The 19,765-nt window shown below is 40.6% G+C and overlaps 22 non-coding genes across 22 annotated transcripts; 13 read left to right on the plus strand and 9 right to left on the minus strand.

Moving 5' to 3' along the window:
- Nucleotides 1–392: 392 nt before the first annotated feature.
- trnav-cac (transfer RNA valine (anticodon CAC)) lies at nucleotides 393–465 on the minus strand. Its single transcript has one exon. It is a non-coding gene; the product is annotated as a tRNA-Val (tRNA).
- Nucleotides 466–1,053: 588 nt separating this feature from the next.
- trnav-cac (transfer RNA valine (anticodon CAC)) lies at nucleotides 1,054–1,126 on the minus strand. The gene has a single exon. It is a non-coding gene; the product is annotated as a tRNA-Val (tRNA).
- A 1,935-nt stretch (nucleotides 1,127–3,061) lies between these two features.
- On the minus strand, nucleotides 3,062–3,134 carry trnav-aac (transfer RNA valine (anticodon AAC)). Its single transcript has one exon. It is a non-coding gene; the product is annotated as a tRNA-Val (tRNA).
- A 762-nt stretch (nucleotides 3,135–3,896) lies between these two features.
- Nucleotides 3,897–3,969, minus strand: trnav-cac (transfer RNA valine (anticodon CAC)). Its single transcript has one exon. It is a non-coding gene; the product is annotated as a tRNA-Val (tRNA).
- A 588-nt stretch (nucleotides 3,970–4,557) lies between these two features.
- On the minus strand, nucleotides 4,558–4,630 carry trnav-cac (transfer RNA valine (anticodon CAC)). Its single transcript has one exon. It is a non-coding gene; the product is annotated as a tRNA-Val (tRNA).
- Nucleotides 4,631–5,143: 513 nt separating this feature from the next.
- On the minus strand, nucleotides 5,144–5,216 carry trnav-aac (transfer RNA valine (anticodon AAC)). Its single transcript has one exon. It is a non-coding gene; the product is annotated as a tRNA-Val (tRNA).
- A 1,173-nt stretch (nucleotides 5,217–6,389) lies between these two features.
- Nucleotides 6,390–6,462, minus strand: trnav-aac (transfer RNA valine (anticodon AAC)). The gene has a single exon. It is a non-coding gene; the product is annotated as a tRNA-Val (tRNA).
- A 587-nt stretch (nucleotides 6,463–7,049) lies between these two features.
- On the minus strand, nucleotides 7,050–7,122 carry trnav-cac (transfer RNA valine (anticodon CAC)). Its single transcript has one exon. It is a non-coding gene; the product is annotated as a tRNA-Val (tRNA).
- Nucleotides 7,123–7,634: 512 nt separating this feature from the next.
- trnav-aac (transfer RNA valine (anticodon AAC)) lies at nucleotides 7,635–7,707 on the minus strand. Its single transcript has one exon. It is a non-coding gene; the product is annotated as a tRNA-Val (tRNA).
- Nucleotides 7,708–11,943: 4,236 nt separating this feature from the next.
- On the plus strand, nucleotides 11,944–12,016 carry trnav-aac (transfer RNA valine (anticodon AAC)). Its single transcript has one exon. It is a non-coding gene; the product is annotated as a tRNA-Val (tRNA).
- Nucleotides 12,017–12,529: 513 nt separating this feature from the next.
- Nucleotides 12,530–12,602, plus strand: trnav-cac (transfer RNA valine (anticodon CAC)). Its single transcript has one exon. It is a non-coding gene; the product is annotated as a tRNA-Val (tRNA).
- A 588-nt stretch (nucleotides 12,603–13,190) lies between these two features.
- On the plus strand, nucleotides 13,191–13,263 carry trnav-aac (transfer RNA valine (anticodon AAC)). Its single transcript has one exon. It is a non-coding gene; the product is annotated as a tRNA-Val (tRNA).
- A 512-nt stretch (nucleotides 13,264–13,775) lies between these two features.
- trnav-cac (transfer RNA valine (anticodon CAC)) lies at nucleotides 13,776–13,848 on the plus strand. The gene has a single exon. It is a non-coding gene; the product is annotated as a tRNA-Val (tRNA).
- Nucleotides 13,849–14,436: 588 nt separating this feature from the next.
- trnav-aac (transfer RNA valine (anticodon AAC)) lies at nucleotides 14,437–14,509 on the plus strand. The gene has a single exon. It is a non-coding gene; the product is annotated as a tRNA-Val (tRNA).
- Nucleotides 14,510–15,022: 513 nt separating this feature from the next.
- trnav-cac (transfer RNA valine (anticodon CAC)) lies at nucleotides 15,023–15,095 on the plus strand. Its single transcript has one exon. It is a non-coding gene; the product is annotated as a tRNA-Val (tRNA).
- A 588-nt stretch (nucleotides 15,096–15,683) lies between these two features.
- On the plus strand, nucleotides 15,684–15,756 carry trnav-aac (transfer RNA valine (anticodon AAC)). The gene has a single exon. It is a non-coding gene; the product is annotated as a tRNA-Val (tRNA).
- Nucleotides 15,757–16,269: 513 nt separating this feature from the next.
- trnav-cac (transfer RNA valine (anticodon CAC)) lies at nucleotides 16,270–16,342 on the plus strand. The gene has a single exon. It is a non-coding gene; the product is annotated as a tRNA-Val (tRNA).
- Nucleotides 16,343–16,928: 586 nt separating this feature from the next.
- Nucleotides 16,929–17,001, plus strand: trnav-aac (transfer RNA valine (anticodon AAC)). Its single transcript has one exon. It is a non-coding gene; the product is annotated as a tRNA-Val (tRNA).
- A 512-nt stretch (nucleotides 17,002–17,513) lies between these two features.
- On the plus strand, nucleotides 17,514–17,586 carry trnav-cac (transfer RNA valine (anticodon CAC)). The gene has a single exon. It is a non-coding gene; the product is annotated as a tRNA-Val (tRNA).
- A 587-nt stretch (nucleotides 17,587–18,173) lies between these two features.
- Nucleotides 18,174–18,246, plus strand: trnav-aac (transfer RNA valine (anticodon AAC)). Its single transcript has one exon. It is a non-coding gene; the product is annotated as a tRNA-Val (tRNA).
- Nucleotides 18,247–18,758: 512 nt separating this feature from the next.
- On the plus strand, nucleotides 18,759–18,831 carry trnav-cac (transfer RNA valine (anticodon CAC)). Its single transcript has one exon. It is a non-coding gene; the product is annotated as a tRNA-Val (tRNA).
- A 587-nt stretch (nucleotides 18,832–19,418) lies between these two features.
- Nucleotides 19,419–19,491, plus strand: trnav-aac (transfer RNA valine (anticodon AAC)). The gene has a single exon. It is a non-coding gene; the product is annotated as a tRNA-Val (tRNA).
- The last annotated feature ends 274 nt before the right edge of the window (nucleotides 19,492–19,765 follow it).

The raw sequence follows: 19,765 nt of genomic DNA on the forward strand, positions 1-19,765 counted from the left end.
GTTTTTTTTTAAATATTTTTTTCATTAATAAAAACTATATGTTATCGCTTTGTCATTATGGGGTATTGTGTATAGTACCCATTAAAAACTAGCGGTCACATCAAGCAGCTGTAATGACAGAAAACAATGTACATTTTTGTTTGTTTTACCTTGGATTATATTGCCATTTATTTGGATATATCCATTATAATGACCCTGATAAATGAATTTGCCTGGCTCAGAGAAGCTGTCAGTCTGGTCACATTCATACAGATCGCACGGAGGAGGTCCCCCAAAAAACGGCAACATTGATCCACAGGTCGGAGAGGTAGACAGCAAGGTTTAGACAAATCTCAACTGTTTCAAACCAAATGTTAGGCTCTGGGCATTGGGAAATATTGAATATTACAAAATGTTTCCGCCCGGTTTCGAACCGGGGACCTTTCGCATGTGAGGCGAACGTGATAACCACTACACTACGGAAACCTAATGAGTGTAATTCAAAGGGTGTGGCTGACTTAGGCTGGGTGGGACGTTTATCGCTCTCAGAACCTAATGAAATCAGAAATTACTTAGTCCATTAATCAAGCAATAAGGCTTGAGAAGCCGGGAATTATTGTGTGCCGCCGGCTCTTGGAAGAGGCTTGGTGGTTCAAAACTTCTTCCATTTAAGAGTGATGGAAGCCACTGTGTTCTTGGGTACCTTCAATGCTGCAGAAATGACCAATCATTTGAATTTACCACAGGTGGACTCCAATCAAGTTGAAGAAACATCTAAGGATGATCAATGGAAACAGGATGAACCTGAGCTCAATTTCCAGCCTCATAGCAAAGGGTCTGAAAACGTATGTATATACGTTTTTTTTTAAATATTTTTTTCATTAATAAAAACTATATGTTATCGCTTTGTCATTATGGGGTATTGTGTATAGTAGCCATTAACAACTAGCGGTCACAGCAAGCAGCTGTAATGACAGAAAATAATCTAGGTAGACTGCAAGGTTTAGACAAAACTCAACTGTTTCAAACCAAATGCTAGCCTCTGGGCATTGGGAAATATTGAATATTACAAAATGTTTCCGCACGGTTTCGAACCGGGGACCTTTCGCGTGTGAGGCGAACGTGATAACCACTACACTACTGAAACCTAATGTGTGGAAAACTAAGGGTGTGACTGACTTTCGCGTGTGAGGCGAACGTGATAACCACTACACTACTGAAACTACAATACAAAAAGAGGAAGTCGTGGAAAATATTAGGAATGCCCACAAGTCTACCTCACATAATATCCCAAATTCAGTACCACAGAAAGAGCCATAATACCCATTAAAAACTAGCGGTCAAACAGGAAAATGGTTCCAATCGTTTTTCCACCATTCATATTCCCCACGGGGGATTTTAAAAACACTTGAAATAAGGGCTGTGTTTCTTGTCAGCTTACCCTGGCATGGTGAACTATTTGAATCATTATGGACCTCAGACCACACGTAGCAGGAATTTATTCAGAGCGCCCAAGCTAGCCACACATGCAGAGTGCGTTACGCGACTAAAAAAGGTAAGTCTGATTAGCAAATATTGAGAAGTGCGAAGGAAAAGCATGAATTCCGAAATTGGGACCGAGTTCTAAGTGAATAGGCTTACTGTCCAATTTTTTAAAATATGTTTCCGCCCGGTCTCGAACCGGGGAGCTTTAGCGTGTTAAGCGAACGTGATAACCACTACACGACGGAAACCTAATGAGTGGAATTCAAAGGGTGTGACTGACTTTGGCTGGGTGGGACATTTATCGCTCTCAGAACCTAATGAAATCAGAAATTACTTAGTCCATTAATTAAGCAATAAGGCTTGAGAAGCCGGGAATTATTGTGTGCCGCCGGCTCTTGGAAGAGGCTTGGTGGTTCAAAACTTCTTCCATTTAAGAGTGATGGAAGCCACTGTGTTCTTGGGTACCTTCAATGCTGCAGAAATGACCAATCATTTGAATTTACCACAGGTGGACTCCAATCAAGTTAAAGAAATATCTAAGGATGATCAATGGAAACAGGATGGACCTGAGCTCCATTTCCAGCCTCATAGCAAAGGGTCTGAAAACGTATGTAAATAAGTTTTTTTTTAAATATTTTTTTATTTAATAAAAACTATATGTTATCGCTTTGTCATTATGGGGTATTGTGTATAGTACCCATTAAAAACTAGCGGTCACATCAAGCAGCTGTAATGACAGAAAACAATCTACATTTTAGTTTGTTTTACCTTGGATTATATTGTCATTTATTTGGATATATCCATTACAATGACCCTGATAAATGAATTTGCCTGGCTCAGAGAAGCTGTCAGTCTGGTCACATTGATACAGATCGCACGGAGGAGGTCCCCCAAAAAACGGCAACATTGATCCACAGGTCAGAGAGGTAGACAGCAAGGTTTAGACAAACCTCAACTGTTTCAAACCAAATGTTAGCCTCTGGGCATTGGGAAATATTGAATATTACAAAATGTTTCCACCCGGTTTCAAACCGGGGACCTTTCGTGTGTGAGGGGAACGTGATAACCACTACACTACGGAAACCTAATGTGTGGTAAAGTAAGGGTGTGACTGACTTTCGTGTGTGAGGCGAACGTGATAACCACTACACTACTGAAACTACAATACAAAAAGAGGAAGTCGTGGAAAATATTAGGAATGACCACAAGTCTACCTCACATAATATCCAAAAATGAGTACCACAGAAAGAGCCATAATACCCATTAAAAACTAGCGGTCAAACAGGACAATGGTTCCAATCGTTTTTCCACCATTCATGTTCCCCACGGGGGATTTTAAAAACACTTGAAATAAGGGCTGTGTTTCTTGTCGGCTTACCCTGGCATGGTAAACTATTTGAATCATTATGGACCTCAGACCACACGTAGCAGGAATGTATTCAGAGCGCCCAAGCTAGCCACACATGCAGAGTGCGTTACGCGACTAAAAAAGGTATGTCTGAATAGCAAATATTGAGAAGTGCGAAGGAAAAGCATGAATTGCGAAATTGGGACCGAGTCCTAAGTGAATAGGCTTACTGTTCAATTTTTTAAAATATGTTTCCGCCCGGTATCGAACCGGGTACCTTTCGCGTGTTAAGCGAACGTGATAACCACTACACTACGGAAACCTAAAGAGTGAAATTCAAAGGGTGTGGCTGACTTTGGCTGGTTGGGACATTTATCGCTCTCAGAACCTAATGAAATCAGAAATTACTTAGTCAATTAATTAAGCAATAAGGCTTGAGAAGCCGGGAATTATTGTGTGCCGCCGGCTCTTGGAAGAGGTTTGGTGGTTCAAAACTTCTTCCATTTAAGAGTGATGGAAGCCACTGTGTTCTTGGGTACCTTCAATGCTGCAGAAATGACCAATCATTTGAATTTACCACAGGTGGACTCCAATCAAGTTAAAGAAATATCTAAGGATGATCAATGGAAACAGGATGGACCTGAGCTCAATTTCCAGCCTCATAGCAAAGGGTCTGAAAATGTATGGAAATAAGTTTTTTTTTAAATATTTTTTTCATTAATAAAAACTATATGTTATCGCTTTGTCATTATGGGGTATTGTGTATAGTACCCATTAAAAACTAGCGGTCACATCAAGCAGCTGTAATGACAGAAAACAATGTACATTTTTGTTTGTTTACCTTGGATTATATTGCCATTTATTTGGATATATCCATTATAATGACCCTGATAAATGAATTTGCCTGGCTCAGAGAAGCTGTCAGTCTGGTCACATTCATACAGATCGCACGGAGGAGGTCCCCCAAAAAACGGCAACATTGATCCACAGGTCGGAGAGGTAGACAGCAAGGTTTAGACAAATCTCAACTGTTTCAAACCAAATGTTAGGCTCTGGGCATTGGGAAATATTGAATATTACAAAATGTTTCCGCCCGGTTTCGAACCGGGGAGCTTTCGCATGTGAGGCGAACGTGATAACCACTACACTACGGAAACCTAATGAGTGGAATTCAAAGGGTGTGGCTGACTTAGGCTGGGTGGGACGTTTATCGCTCTCAGAACCTAATGAAATCAGAAATTACTTAGTCCATTAATCAAGCAATAAGGCTTGAGAAGCCGGGAATTATTGTGTGCCGCCGGCTCTTGGAAGAGGCTTGGTGGTTCAAAACTTCTTCCATTTAAGAGTGATGGAAGCCACTGTGTTCTTGGGTACCTTCAATGCTGCAGAAATGACCAATCATTTGAATTTACCACAGGTGGACTCCAATCAAGTTGAAGAAACATCTAAGGATGATCAATGGAAACAGGATGAACCTGAGCTCAATTTCCAGCCTCATAGCAAAGGGTCTGAAAACGTATGTATATACGTTTTTTTTTAAATATTTTTTTCATTAATAAAAACTATATGTTATCGCTTTGTCATTATGGGGTATTGTGTATAGTAGCCATTAACAACTAGCGGTCACAGCAAGCAGCTGTAATGACAGAAAATAATCTAGGTAGACTGCAAGGTTTAGACAAAACTCAACTGTTTCAAACCAAATGCTAGCCTCTGGGCATTGGGAAATATTGAATATTACAAAATGTTTCCGCACGGTTTCGAACCGGGGACCTTTCGCGTGTGAGGCGAACGTGATAACCACTACACTACGGAAACCTAATGTGTGGAAAACTAAGGGTGTGACTGACTTTCGCGTGTGAGGCGAACGTGATAACCACTACACTACTGAAACTACAATACAAAAAGAGGAAGTCGTGGAAAATATTAGGAATGCCCACAAGTCTACCTCACATAATATCCCAAATTCAGTACCACAGAAAGAGCCATAATACCCATTAAAAACTAGCGGTCAAACAGGAAAATGGTTCCAATCGTTTTTCCACCATTCATATTCCCCACGGGGGATTTTAAAAACACTTGAAATAAGGGCTGTGTTTCTTGTCAGCTTACCCTGGCATGGTAAACTATTTGAATCATTATGGACCTCAGACCACACGTAGCAGGAATTTATTCAGAGCGCCCAAGCTAGCCACACATGCAGAGTGCGTTACGTGACTAAAAAAGGTACGTCTGAATAGCAAATATTGAGAAGTGCGAAGGAAAAGCATGAATTCTGAAATTGGGACCGAGTCCTAAGTGAATAGGCTTACTGTCCAATTTTTTAAAATATGTTTCCGCCCGGTCTCGAACCGGGGACCTTTCGCGTGTTAAGCGAACGTGATAACCACTACACTACAGAAACCTAATGAGTGGAATTCAAAGGGTGTGACTGACTTTGGCTGGGTGGGACATTTATCGCTCTCAGAACCTAATGAAATCAGAAATTACTTAGTCCATTAATTAAGCAATAAGGCTTGAGAAGCCGGGAATTATTGTGTGCCGCCGGCTCTTGGAAGAGGCTTGGTGGTTCAAAACTTCTTCCATTTAAGAGTGATGGAAGCCACTGTGTTCTTGGGAACCTTCAATGCTGCAGAAATGACCAATCATTTGAATTTACCACAGGTGGACTCCAATCAAGTTAAAGAAATATCTAAGGATGATCAATGGAAACAGGATGGACCTGAGCTCAATTTCCAGCCTCATAGCAAAGGGTCTGAAAACGTATGTAAATAAGTTTTTTTTTAAATATTTTTTCATTAATAAAAACTATATGTTATCGCTTTGTCATTATGGGGTATTGTGTATAGTACCCATTAAAAACTAGCGGTCACATCAAGCAGCTGTAATGACAGAAAATAATCTAGGTAGACTGCAAGGTTTAGACAAAACTCAACTGTTTCAAACCAAATGCTAGCCTCTGGGCATTGGGAAATATTGAATATTACAAAATGTTTCCGCACAGTTTCTAACCGGGGACCTTTCGTATGTGAGGCGAACGTGATAACCACTACACTACGGAAACCTATTGTGTGGAAAACTAAGGGTGTGACTGACTTTCGCGTGTGAGGAGAACGTTAGAACCACTACACTACTGAAACTACAATACAAAAAGAGGAAGTCGTGGAAAATATTAGGAATGCCCACAAGTCTACCTCACATAATATCCCAAATTGAGTACCACAGAAAGAGCCATAATACCCATTAAAAACTAGCGGTCAAACAGGAAAATGGTTCCAATCGTTTTTCCACCATTCATATTCCCCACGGGGGATTTTAAAAACACTTGAAATAAGGGCTGTGTTTCTTGTCAACTTACCCTGGCATGGTAAACTATTTGAATCATTATGGACCTCAGACCACACGTAGCAGGAATGTATTCAGAGCGCCCAAGCTAGCCACACATGCAGAGTGCGTTACGCGACTAAAAAAGGTATGCCTGAATAGCAAATATTGAGAAGTGCGAAGGAAAAGCATGAATTCCGAAATTGGGACCGAGTCCTAAGTGAATAGGCTTACTGTCCAATTTTTTTAAATATGTTTCCGCCCGGTCTCGAACCGGGGACCTTTCGCGTGTTAAGCGAATGTGATAACCACTACACTACAGAAACCTAATGAGAAGAATTCAAAGGGTGTGACTGACTTTGGCTGGGTGGGACATTTATCGCTCTCAGGACCTAATGAAATCAGAAATTACTTAGTCCATTAATTAAGCAATAAGGCTTGAGAAGCCGGGAATTATTGTGTGCCGCCGGCTCTTGGAAGAGGCTTGGTGGTTCAAAACTTCTTCCATTTAAGAGTGATGGAAGCCACTGTGTTCTTGGGTACCTTCAATGCTGCAGAAATGACCAATCATTTGAATTTACCACAGGTGGACTCCAATCAAGTTAAAGAAATATCTAAGGATGATCAATGGAAACAGGATGGACCTGAGCTCAATTTCCAGCCTCATAGCAAAGGGTCTGAAAACGTATGTAAATCAGTTTTTTTTTAAATATTTTTTTCATTAATAAAAACTATATGTTATCGCTTTGTCATTATGGGGTATTGTGTATAGTACCCATTAAAAACTAGCGGTCACATCAAGCAGCTGTAATGACAGAAAATAATCTAGGTAGACTGCAAGGTTTAGACAAAACTCAACTGTTTCAAACAAATGCTAGCCTCTGGGCATTGGGAAATATTGAATATTACAAAATGTTTCCGCACGGTTTCGAACCGGGGACCTTTCGCGTGTGAGGCGAACGTGATAACCACTACACTACGGAAACCTAATGTGTGGAAAACTAAGGGTGTGACTGACTTTCGCGTGTGAGGCGAACGTGATAACCACTACACTACTGAAACTACAATACAAAAAGAGGAAGTTGTGGAAAATTTAGGAATGCCCACAAGTCTACCTCACATAATATCCCAAATTGAGTACCACAGAAAGAGCCATAATACCCATTAAAAACTAGCGGTCAAACAGGAAAATGGTTCCAATCGTTTTTCCACCATTCATATTCCCCACGGGGGATTTTAAAAACACTTGAAATAAGGGCTGTGTTTCTTGTCAGCTTACCCTGGCATGGTAAACTATTTGAATCATTATGAACCTCAGACCACACGTAGCAGGAATGTATTCAGAGCGCCCAAGCTAGCCACACATGCAGAGTGCGTTACGCGACTAAAAAAGGTATGTCTGAATAGCAAATATTGAGAAGTGCGAAGGAAAAGCATGAATTCCGAAATTGGGACCGAGTCCTAAGTGAATAGGCTTACTGTCCAATTTTTTAAAATATGTTTCCGCCCGGTCTCGAACCGGGGACCTTTCGCGTGTTAAGCAAACGTGATAACCACTACACTACGGAAACCTAATGAGTGGAATTCAAAGGGTGACTGACTTTGGCTGGGTGGGACATTTATCGCTCTCAGAACCTAATGAAATCAGAAATTACTTAGTCCATTAATTAAGCAATTAAGGCTTGAGAAGCCGGGAATTATTGTGTGCCGCCGGCTCTTGGAAGAGGCTTGGTGGTTCAAAACTTCTTCCATTTAAGAGTGATGGAAGCCACTGTGTTCTTGGGTACCTTCAATGCTGCAGAAATGACCAATCATTTGAATTTACCACAGGTGGACTCCAATCAAGTTAAAGAAATATCTAAGGATGATCAATGGAAACAGGATGGACCTGAGCTCAATTTCCAGCCTCATAGCAAAGGGTCTGAAAACGTATGTAAATAAGTTTTTTTTTAAATATTTTTTTCATTAATAAAAACTATATGTTATCGCTTTGTCATTATGGGGTATTGTGTATAGTACCCATTAAAAACTAGCGGTCACATCAAGCAGCTGTAATGACAGAAAATAATCTAGGTAGACTGCAAGGTTTAGACAAAACTCAACTGTTTCAAACCAAATGTTAGCCTCTGGGCATTGGGAAATATTGAATATTACAAAATTTTTCCGCACGGTTTCGAACCGGGGACATGTCGCGTGTGAGTCGAACATGATAACCACTACACTACGGAAACCTAATGTGTGGAAAACTAAGGGTGTGACTGACTTTCGCGTGTGAGGCGAACGTGATAACCACTACACTACTGAAACTACAATACAAAAAGAGGAAGTCGTGGAAAATATTAGGAATGCCCACAAGTCTACCTCACATAATATCCCAAATTGAGTACCACAGAAAGAGCCATAATACCCATTAAAAACTAGCGGTCAAACAGGAAAATGGTTCCAATCGTTTTTCCACCATTCATATTCCCCACGGGGGATTTTAAAAACACTTGAAATAAGGGCTGTGTTTCTTGTCAGCTTACCCTGGCATGGTAAACTATTTGAATCATTATGGACCTCAGACCACACGTAGCAGGAATGTATTCAGAGCGCCCAAGTTAGCCACACATGCAGAGTGCTTTACGCGACTAAAAAAGGTATGTCTGAATAGCAAATATTGAGAAGTGCGAAGGAAAAGCATGAATTCTGAAATTGGGACCGAGTCCTAAGTGAATAGGCTTACTGTCCAATTTTTTTAAATATGTTTCCGCACGGTCTCGAACCGGGGACCTTTCACGTGTTAAGCGAACGTGATAACCACTACACTACAGAAACCTAATGAGTGGAATTCAAAGGGTGTGACTGACTTTGGCTGGGTGGGACATTTATCGCTCTCAGAACCTAATGAAATCAGAAATTACTTAGTCCATTAATTAAGCAATAAGGCTTGAGAAGCCGGGAATTATTGTGTGCCGCCGGCTCTTGGAAGAGGCTTGGTGGTTCAAAACTTCTTCCATAATTATCCTGTAAGGGAAGACCCCCCTGAAGTGGACAAAAATGAATGGCAAGTCATTGGCACCGGACAAACCATATACACATTGGTATACACATGGTATACCAATTGGTATACCACATGGTATACCAATACCAATTGGTATACCAATTGGACGTAAATTCGTGCAAAGTTGATGGCAAATGTCATATGGCTATTGCCAGTTGTAACACTTCAAAAATCCAACAGGGGGTGAGTGCGCTCCACCGTGGTTTTTCATATTGGAAATGGACATCAAGTCAACATCCAAAAGCAAAATTTTGAAAAAATGATTTTTTTGTCAAAAATTATCACCCCTTAAAAAAGTGCTTTCTGGACCGTTTTTCAAAATTCGTTCAATTTTTGTGTCAATTACACATGTATAAGAACTGTATCATGCGCGTAAGAAATATGTTTTGTCCATTTGCAATATGATTTCATATGAAGTCAAAAGTCGAAAATGTGAACTTTTTAAAAAACTTATCACCCTCGTAAAAAAGTTCTTTCTGGACCGTTTTTCGAAATTGTTTCGATTTTATGTCAATTGTGTAAGAACTATATGAATATACATTTGTAAAATTGTATTATCATATTTTTTTTTAAACTTGTGCATAAGGAATATGATTTGTCCATTTGCAATATGATTTCATAGGAAGTCAAAAGTCAAAAGTCACTTTTTTTGGGGCCAAATACCATAAGAAATTTGACATGCTCAAAAATCCTGCAGAAATGCAAAATTGACTGGCCAGATGAACTCGGGATGGCCTGGCAGTGATAGTTGCTCCTTTCCATCGCTCATTGTGTTGACTTCATCATGTCCATTTTGTGATGTTTTTTCACTGTTGAATCATATTGCCAGTGTACGGGCATTTGCAATATGGTTCAATGGGCATTTACCATAAGAAATTTGACATGCTCAAAAATCCTGCAGAAATGCAAAAGTGACTAGTCAGATGAACTCGGGATGGCCTGGCAGTGATAGTTGCTCCTTTCCATCGCTCATTGTGTTGACTTCATCATGTCCATTTTGTGATGTTTTTTTCACTGTTGAATCATATTGCAAGTGTACGGGCATTTGCAATATGGTTCAATGGGCATTTACCATAAGAAATTTGACATGCTCAAAAATCCTGCAGAAATGCAAAATTGACTGGCCAGATGAACTCGGGATGGCCTGGCAGTGATAGTTGCTCCTTTCCATCGCTCATTGTGTTGACTTCATCATGTCCATTTTGTGATGTTTTTTCACAGTTGAATCATATTGCAAGTGTACGGGCATTTGCAATATGGTTCAATGGGTATTTACCATAAGAAATTTGACATGCTCAAAATCCTGCAGAAATGCAAAATTGACTGGCCAGATGAACTCGGGATGGCCTGGCAGTGATAGTTGCTCCTTTCCATCGCTCATTGTGTTGACTTCATCATGTCCATTTTGTGATGATTTTTCACTGTTGAATCATATTGCAAGTGTACGGGCATTTGCAATATGGTTCAATGGGCATTTACCATAAGAAATTTGACATGCTCAAAAATCCTGCAGAAATGCAAAATTGACTGGCCAGATGAACTCGGGATGGCCTGGCAGTGATAGTTGCTCCTTTCCATCGCTCATTGTGTTGACTTCATCATGTCCATTTTGTGATGTTTTTTCACTGTTGAATCATATTGCAAGTGTACGTGCATTGTTGTGCAACTGGTAACCCAAAAATAAAAATATGGTGATTTCATTATGTCCATTTGTTTATGTTTTCTTACTTTTGCAAAGTCACTGTGCATTTGCAATATGGTTCAATGGGCAGGTACCATCACGAATTTGTCATGCTATAAAAATCCTGCAGGAATGTGAAATTGACTGGCCAGATGAACTCGGGATGGCCTGGCAGTGATAGTTGCTCCTTTCCATCGCTCGTTGTGTTGACTTCATCATGTCCATTTTGTGATGTTTTTTCACTGTTGAATCATATTGCAAGTGTACGTGCATTGTTGTGCAACTGGTAACCCAAAAATAAAAATATGGTGATTTCATTATGTCCATTTGTTTATGTTTTCTTACTTTTGCAAAGTCACTGTGCATTTGCAATATGGTTCAATGGGCAGGTACCATCACGAATTTGTCATGCTATAAAAATCCTGCAGGAATGTGAAATTGACTGGCCTGATGAACACAGGATGGCCTGGCAGTGATAGTTGCTCCTTTCCATCGCTCGTTGTGTTGACTTCATCATGTCCATTTTGTGATGTTTTTTCACTGTTGAATCATATTGCAAGTGTACGTGCATTGTTGTGCAACTGGTAACCCAAAAATAAAAATATGGTGATTTCATTATGTCCATTTGTTTATGTTTTCTTACTTTTGCAAAGTCACTGTGCATTTGCAATATGGTTCAATGGGCAGGTACCATCACGAATTTGTCATGCTATAAAAATCCTGCAGGAATGTGAAATTGACTGGCCCGATGAACTCGGGATGGCTGGGCAGTGATTCTGGTTAATCTCAGTCGCTCGATATTTCTTTAACTTGATTGGAGTCCACCTGTGGTAAATTCAAATGATTGGTCATTTCTGCAGCATTGAAGGTACCAAGAACACAGTGGCTTCCATCACTCTTAAATGGAAGAAGTTTTGAACCACCAAGCCTCTTCCAAGAGCCGGCGGCACACAATAATTCCCGGCTTCTCAAGCCTTATTGCTTAATTAATGGACTAAGTAATTTCTGATTTCATTAGGTTCTGAGAGCGATAAATGTCCCACCCAGCCAAAGTCAGTCACACCCTTTGAATCCTCTCATTAGGTTTCTGTAGTGTAGTGGTTATCACGTTCGCTTAACACGCGAAAGGTCCCCGGTTCGAGACCGGGCGGAAACATATTTAAAAAAATTGGACAGTAAGCCTATTCACTTAGGACTCGGTCCCAATTTCGGAATTCATGCTTTTCCTTCGCACTTCTCAATATTTGCTATTCAGACATACCTTTTTTAGTCGCGTAACGCACTCTGCATGTGTGGCTAGCTTGGGCGCTCTGAATACATTCCTGCTACGTGTGGTCTGAGGTCCATAATGATTCAAATAGTTTACCATGCCAGGGTAAGCTGACAAGAAACACAGCCCTTATTTCAAGTGTTTTTAAAATCCCCCGTGGGGAATATGAATGGTGGAAAAACGATTGGAACCATTTTCCTGTTTGACCGCTAGTTTTTAATGGGTATTATGGCTCTTTCTGTGGTACTCAATTTGGGATATTATGTGAGGTAGACTTGTGGGCATTCCTAATATTTTCCACGACTTCCTCTTTTTGTATTGTAGTTTCAGTAGTGTAGTGGTTATCACGTTCGCCTCACACGCGAAAGTCAGTCACACCCTTAGTTTTCCACACATTAGGTTTCCGTAGTGTAGTGGTTATCACGTTCGCCTCACACGCGAAAGGTCCCCGGTTCGAAACCGTGCGGAAACATTTTGTAATATTCAATATTTCCCAATGCCCAGAGGCTAGCATTTGGTTTGAAACAGTTGAGTTTTGTCTAAACCTTGCAGTCTACCTAGATTATTTTCTGTCATTACAGCTGCTTGATGTGACCGCTAGTTTTTAATGGGTACTATACACAATACCCCATAATGACAAAGCGATAACATATAGTTTTTATTAATGAAAAAAATATTTAAAAAAAAACTTATTTACATACGTTTTCAGACCCTTTGCTATGAGGCTGGAAATTGAGCTCAGGTCCATCCTGTTTCCATTGATCATCCTTAGATATTTCTTTAACTTGATTGGAGTCCACCTGTGGTAAATTCAAATGATTGGTCATTTCTGCAGCATTGAAGGTACCCAAGAACACAGTGGCTTCCATCACTCTTAAATGGAAGAAGTTTTGAACCACCAAGCCTCTTCCAAGAGCCGGCGGCACACAATAATTCCCGGCTTCTCAAGCCTTATTGCTTAATTAATGGACTAAGTAATTTCTGATTTCATTAGGTTCTGAGAGCGATAAATGTCCCACCCAGCCAAAGTCAGTCACACCCTTTGAATTCCTCTCATTAGGTTTCTGTAGTGTAGTGGTTATCACGTTCGCTTAACACGCGAAAGGTCCCCGGTTCGAGACCGGGCGGAAACATATTTAAAAAATTGGACAGTAAGCCTATTCACTTAGGACTCGGTCCCAATTTCGGAATTCATGCTTTTCCTTCGCACTTCTCAATATTTGCTATTCAGACATACCTTTTTTAGTCGCGTAACGCACTCTGCATGTGTGGCTAGCTTGGGCGCTCTGAATACATTCCTGCTACGTGTGGTCTGAGGTCCATAATGATTCAAATAGTTTACCATGCCAGGGTAAGCTGACAAGAAACACAGCCCTTATTTCAAGTGTTTTTAAAATCCCCCGTGGGGAATATGAATGGTGGAAAAACGATTGGAACCATTTTCCTGTTTGACCGCTAGTTTTTAATGGGTATTATGGCTCTTTCTGTGGTACTCAATTTGGGATATTATGTGAGGTAGACTTGTGGGCATTCCTAATATTTTCCACGACTTCCTCTTTTTGTATTGTAGTTTCAGTAGTGTAGTGGTTATCACGTTCGCCTCACACGCGAAAGTCAGTCACACCCTTAGTTTTCCACACATTAGGTTTCCGTAGTGTAGTGGTTATCACGTTCGCCTCACACGCGAAAGGTCCCCGGTTCGAAACCGTGCGGAAACATTTTGTAATATTCAATATTTCCCAATGCCCAGAGGCTAGCATTTGGTTTGAAACAGTTGAGTTTTGTCTAAACCTTGCAGTCTACCTAGATTATTTTCTGTCATTACAGCTGCTTGATGTGACCGCTAGTTTTTAATGGGTACTATACACAATACCCCATAATGACAAAGCGATAACATATAGTTTTTATTAATGAAAAAAATATTTAAAAAAAAACTTATTTACATACGTTTTCAGACCCTTTGCTATGAGGCTGGAAATTGAGCTCAGGTCCATCCTGTTTCCATTGATCATCCTTAGATATTTCTTTAACTTGATTGGAGTCCACCTGTGGTAAATTCAAATGATTGGTCATTTCTGCAGCATTGAAGGTACCCAAGAACACAGTGGCTTCCATCACTCTTAAATGGAAGAAGTTTTGAACCACCAAGCCTCTTCCAAGAGCCGGCGGCACACAATAATTCCCGGCTTCTCAAGCCTTATTGCTTAATTAATGGACTAAGTAATTTCTGATTTCATTAGGTTCTGAGAGCGATAAATGTCCCACCCAGCCAAAGTCAGTCACACCCTTTGAATTCCTCTCATTAGGTTTCTGTAGTGTAGTGGTTATCACGTTCGCTTAACACGCGAAAGGTCCCCGGTTCGAGACCGGGCGGAAACATATTTAAAAAAATTGGACAGTAAGCCTATTCACTTAGGACTCGGTCCCAATTTCGGAATTCATGCTTTTCCTTCGCACTTCTCAATATTTGCTATTCAGACATACCTTTTTTAGTCGCGTAACGCACTCTGCATGTGTGGCTAGCTTGGGCGCTCTGAATACATTCCTGCTACGTGTGGTCTGAGGTCCATAATGATTCAAATAGTTTACCATGCCAGGGTAAGCTGACAAGAAACACAGCCCTTATTTCAAGTGTTTTTAAAATCCCCCGTGGGGAATATGAATGGTGGAAAAACGATTGGAACCATTTTCCTGTTTGACCGCTAGTTTTTAATGGGTATTATGGCTCTTTCTGTGGTACTCAATTTGGGATATTATGTGAGGTAGACTTGTGGGCATTCCTAATATTTTCCACGACTTCCTCTTTTTGTATTGTAGTTTCAGTAGTGTAGTGGTTATCACGTTCGCCTCACACGCGAAAGTCAGTCACACCCTTAGTTTTCCACACATTAGGTTTCCGTAGTGTAGTGGTTATCACGTTCGCCTCACACGCGAAAGGTCCCCGGTTCGAAACCGTGCGGAAACATTTTGTAATATTCAATATTTCCCAATGCCCAGAGGCTAGCATTTGGTTTGAAACAGTTGAGTTTTGTCTAAACCTTGCAGTCTACCTAGATTATTTTCTGTCATTACAGCTGCTTGATGTGACCGCTAGTTTTTAATGGGTACTATACACAATACCCCATAATGACAAAGCGATAACATATAGTTTTTATTAATGAAAAAAATATTTAAAAAAAAACTTATTTACATACGTTTTCAGACCCTTTGCTATGAGGCTGGAAATTGAGCTCAGGTCCATCCTGTTTCCATTGATCATCCTTAGATATTTCTTTAACTTGATTGGAGTCCACCTGTGGTAAATTCAAATGATTGGTCATTTCTGCAGCATTGAAGGTACCCAAGAACACAGTGGCTTCCATCACTCTTAAATGGAAGAAGTTTTGAACCACCAAGCCTCTTCCAAGAGCCGGCGGCACACAATAATTCCCGGCTTCTCAAGCCTTATTGCTTAATTAATGGACTAAGTAATTTCTGATTTCATTAGGTTCTGAGAGCGATAAATGTCCCACCCAGCCAAAGTCAGTCACACCCTTTGAATTCCTCTCATTAGGTTTCTGTAGTGTAGTGGTTATCACGTTCGCTTAACACGCGAAAGGTCCCCGGTTCGAGACCGGGCGGAAACATATTTAAAAAAATTGGACAGTAAGCCTATTCACTTAGGACTCGGTCCCAATTTCGGAATTCATGCTTTTCCTTCGCACTTCTCAATATTTGCTATTCAGACATACCTTTTTTAGTCGCGTAACGCACTCTGCATGTGTGGCTAGCTTGGGCGCTCTGAATACATTCCTGCTACGTGTGGTCTGAGGTCCATAATGATTCAAATAGTTTACCATGCCAGGGTAAGCTGACAAGAAACACAGCCCTTATTTCAAGTGTTTTTAAAATCCCCCGTGGGGAATATGAATGGTGGAAAAACGATTGGAACCATTTTCCTGTTTGACCGCTAGTTTTTAATGGGTATTATGGCTCTTTCTGTGGTACTCAATTTGGGATATTATGTGAGGTAGACTTGTGGGCATTCCTAATATTTTCCACGACTTCCTCTTTTTGTATTGTAGTTTCAGTAGTGTAGTGGTTATCACGTTCGCCTCACACGCGAAAGTCAGTCACACCCTTAGTTTTCCACACATTAGGTTTCCGTAGTGTAGTGGTTATCACGTTCGCCTCACACGCGAAAGGTCCCCGGTTCGAAACCGTGCGGAAACATTTTGTAATATTCAATATTTCCCAATGCCCAGAGGCTAGCATTTGGTTTGAAACAGTTGAGTTTTGTCTAAACCTTGCAGTCTACCTAGATTATTTTCTGTCATTACAGCTGCTTGATGTGACCGCTAGTTTTTAATGGGTACTATACACAATACCCCATAATGACAAAGCGATAACATATAGTTTTTATTAATGAAAAAAATATTTAAAAAAAACTTATTACATACGTTTTCAGACCCTTTGCTATGAGGCTGGAAATTGAGCTCAGGTCCATCCTGTTTCCATTGATCATCCTTAGATATTTCTTTAACTTGATTGGAGTCCACCTGTGGTAAATTCAAATGATTGGTCATTTCTGCAGCATTGAAGGTACCCAAGAACACAGTGGCTTCCATCACTCTTAAATGGAAGAAGTTTTGAACCACCAAGCCTCTTCCAAGAGCCGGCGGCACACAATAATTCCCGGCTTCTCAAGCCTTATTGCTTAATTAATGGACTAAGTAATTTCTGATTTCATTAGGTTCTGAGAGCGATAAATGTCCCACCCAGCCAAAGTCAGTCACACCCTTTGAATTCCTCTCATTAGGTTTCTGTAGTGTAGTGGTTATCACGTTCGCTTAACACGCGAAAGGTCCCCGGTTCGAGACCGGGCGGAAACATATTTAAAAAATTGGACAGTAAGCCTATTCACTTAGGACTCGGTCCCAATTTCGGAATTCATGCTTTTCCTTCGCACTTCTCAATATTTGCTATTCAGACATACCTTTTTTAGTCGCGTAACGCACTCTGCATGTGTGGCTAGCTTGGGCGCTCTGAATACATTCCTGCTACGTGTGGTCTGAGGTCCATAATGATTCAAATAGTTTACCATGCCAGGGTAAGCTGACAAGAAACACAGCCCTTATTTCAAGTGTTTTTAAAATCCCCCGTGGGGAATATGAATGGTGGAAAAACGATTGGAACCATTTTCCTGTTTGACCGCTAGTTTTTAATGGGTATTATGGCTCTTTCTGTGGTACTCAATTTGGGATATTATGTGAGGTAGACTTGTGGGCATTCCTAATATTTTCCACGACTTCCTCTTTTTGTATTGTAGTTTCAGTAGTGTAGTGGTTATCACGTTCGCCTCACACGCGAAAGTCAGTCACACCCTTAGTTTTCCACACATTAGGTTTCCGTAGTGTAGTGGTTATCACGTTCGCCTCACACGCGAAAGGTCCCCGGTTCGAAACCGTGCGGAAACATTTTGTAATATTCAATATTTCCCAATGCCCAGAGGCTAGCATTTGGTTTGAAACAGTTGAGTTTTGTCTAAACCTTGCAGTCTACCTAGATTATTTTCTGTCATTACAGCTGCTTGATGTGACCGCTAGTTTTTAATGGGTACTATACACAATACCCCATAATGACAAAGCGATAACATATAGTTTTTATTAATGAAAAAAATATTTAAAAAAAACTTATTTACATACGTTTTCAGACCCTTTGCTATGAGGCTGGAAATTGAGCTCAGGTCCATCCTGTTTCCATTGATCATCCTTAGATATTTCTTTAACTTGATTGGAGTCCACCTGTGGTAAATTCAAATGATTGGTCATTTCTGCAGCATTGAAGGTACCCAAGAACACAGTGGCTTCCATCACTCTTAAATGGAAGAAGTTTTGAACCACCAAGCCTCTTCCAAGAGCCGGCGGCACACAATAATTCCCGGCTTCTCAAGCCTTATTGCTTAATTAATGGACTAAGTAATTTCTGATTTCATTAGGTTCTGAGAGCGATAAATGTCCCACCCAGCCAAAGTCAGTCACACCCTTTGAATTCCTCTCATTAGGTTTCTGTAGTGTAGTGGTTATCACGTTCGCTTAACACGCGAAAGGTCCCCGGTTCGAGACCGGGCGGAAACATATTTAAAAAATTGGACAGTAAGCCTATTCACTTAGGACTCGGTCCCAATTTCGGAATTCATGCTTTTCCTTCGCACTTCTCAATATTTGCTATTCAGACATACCTTTTTTAGTCGCGTAACGCACTCTGCATGTGTGGCTAGCTTGGGCGCTCTGAATACATTCCTGCTACGTGTGGTCTGAGGTCCATAATGATTCAAATAGTTTACCATGCCAGGGTAAGCTGACAAGAAACACAGCCCTTATTTCAAGTGTTTTTAAAATCCCCCGTGGGGAATATGAATGGTGGAAAAACGATTGGAACCATTTTCCTGTTTGACCGCTAGTTTTTAATGGGTATTATGGCTCTTTCTGTGGTACTCAATTTGGGATATTATGTGAGGTAGACTTGTGGGCATTCCTAATATTTTCCACGACTTCCTCTTTTTGTATTGTAGTTTCAGTAGTGTAGTGGTTATCACGTTCGCCTCACACGCGAAAGTCAGTCACACCCTTAGTTTTCCACACATTAGGTTTCCGTAGTGTAGTGGTTATCACGTTCGCCTCACACGCGAAAGGTCCCCGGTTCGAAACCGTGCGGAAACATTTTGTAATATTCAATATTTCCCAATGCCCAGAGGCTAGCATTTGGTTTGAAACAGTTGAGTTTTGTCTAAACCTTGCAGTCTACCTAGATTATTTTCTGTCATTACAGCTGCTTGATGTGACCGCTAGTTTTTAATGGGTACTATACACAATACCCCATAATGACAAAGCGATAACATATAGTTTTTATTAATGAAAAAAATATTTAAAAAAAACTTATTTACATACGTTTTCAGACCCTTTGCTATGAGGCTGGAAATTGAGCTCAGGTCCATCCTGTTTCCATTGATCATCCTTAGATATTTCTTTAACTTGATTGGAGTCCACCTGTGGTAAATTCAAATGATTGGTCATTTCTGCAGCATTGAAGGTACCCAAGAACACAGTGGCTTCCATCACTCTTAAATGGAAGAAGTTTTGAACCACCAAGCCTCTTCCAAGAGCCGGCGGCACACAATAATTCCCGGCTTCTCAAGCCTTATTGCTTAATTAATGGACTAAGTAATTTCTGATTTCATTAGGTTCTGAGAGCGATAAATGTCCCACCCAGCCAAAGTCAGTCACACCCTTTGAATTCCTCTCATTAGGTTTCTGTAGTGTAGTGGTTATCACGTTCGCTTAACACGCGAAAGGTCCCCGGTTCGAGACCGGGCGGAAACATATTTTAAAAAATTGGACAGTAAGCCTATTCACTTAGGACTCGGTCCCAATTTCGGAATTCATGCTTTTCCTTCGCACTTCTCAATATTTGCTATTCAGACATACCTTTTTTAGTCGCGTAACGCACTCTGCATGTGTGGCTAGCTTGGGCGCTCTGAATACATTCCTGCTACGTGTGGTCTGAGGTCCATAATGATTCAAATAGTTTACCATGCCAGGGTAAGCTGACAAGAAACACAGCCCTTATTTCAAGTGTTTTTAAAATCCCCCGTGG

The sequence above is a fragment of the Oncorhynchus kisutch genome, unplaced genomic scaffold (genome assembly GCF_002021735.2).
Source record: "Oncorhynchus kisutch isolate 150728-3 unplaced genomic scaffold, Okis_V2 scaffold3947, whole genome shotgun sequence".
Classification (NCBI taxonomy): Eukaryota; Metazoa; Chordata; class Actinopteri; order Salmoniformes; family Salmonidae; genus Oncorhynchus; species Oncorhynchus kisutch.